The sequence below is a fragment of the Prunus mume genome, linkage group LG1 (genome assembly GCF_029339155.1).
Source record: "Prunus mume cultivar Tortuosa linkage group LG1, ASM2933915v1, whole genome shotgun sequence".
NCBI lineage: Eukaryota > Viridiplantae > Streptophyta > Magnoliopsida > Rosales > Rosaceae > Prunus > Prunus mume.
In genome coordinates this window covers 3,253,091-3,254,090 of record NC_142698.1, presented here as the reverse complement: position 1 = coordinate 3,254,090, position 1,000 = coordinate 3,253,091, and the positions used below count along the sequence as shown (strand labels likewise).

Genomic DNA, 1,000 nt, shown 5'->3' with positions numbered 1-1,000 from the left:
TTCCAACGCTGGTTCTGAGGCTCACTTGAAGGCTGCATTTGCTACTGGAAGGGATGGCTAGAACTAGCTTGTTGTTGCTCGTTGCTCCATGAAAAATTTGGGTGGTTATGTCACCCCAGATTATAGGTGTTCGAATATGGATCATTCTGAGGTCGCTGAAAAGAGTTAACTTGGAGAACTTGCTCAGAACCTTGCGTAGTAGATGAACAAAGTTCCATTAGTTGAGTAGGGGTTAGATTAAATTGTGCAAACTTGCTGTGGGGGAGGTGGAATAACAACACACATAAGAGTTTTAAGTTTTTTCTCAAGGCTTGAAATTTGAGCAGCAACCGCAATGTTGGGGTCAATTTCATGAACTTCTACCTCCTTTGACTGCTCATTTCCCCATTGTTGATTATTATTGGCAAGCAAATCAATTGATCAAACGCTTCTTGAGGTGTCTTCTCCATCAATGCACCTCCACATGCAGAGTCAATGATTCGTTTGTTTCCAGTCGTAAGTCCATAAAAGAAGTGCATCTACATCCAATCAATAATGCCAGGATGAGGGCATTTTTGCAGCAACTCTCTAAATCTCTCCCAAGCTTCATAGAATGGCTCTTGCTCTCCTTAAGTAAAATACATGATATCTCTTCCAAGTTAATTCGTTTTCTATGTAGGGAAGAATTTATGGAGAAATTTTTGTGCTTAGCCCTCCCATGAATTAATGGATTCAACTAGCAGTGAGTGAAGCCAAGCTTTGGCTCTATCCTTTAATTGAAACAGGAACAATTTCAGCCTAATTAACCACTTCATCATAGACATTTTGGATCTCGATGGTGTCACAAAGTCAAAAAATTCCCAAATATGCATGTTAGGATCTTTATTCGGCTTGCCATAGAAAGATGGTAACAAGTGAATCATTTTTCACTTGAGTTCAAATGAATTTGCTTCAACTTCTAGTACTACAATACATGATAGGGTGTTGGAAAGAGTTGGGATGGAGTACTCCTTCAGAGCTC

General features: G+C 39.8%; 1 non-coding gene across 1 annotated transcript; it reads left to right on the top strand.

Moving 5' to 3' along the window:
• Positions 1-534: 534 nt before the first annotated feature.
• Positions 535-641, top strand: LOC148920711 (small nucleolar RNA R71). The gene has a single exon (XR_016123435.1). It is a non-coding gene; the product is annotated as a small nucleolar RNA R71 (small nucleolar RNA).
• Positions 642-1,000: the final 359 nt, after the last annotated feature.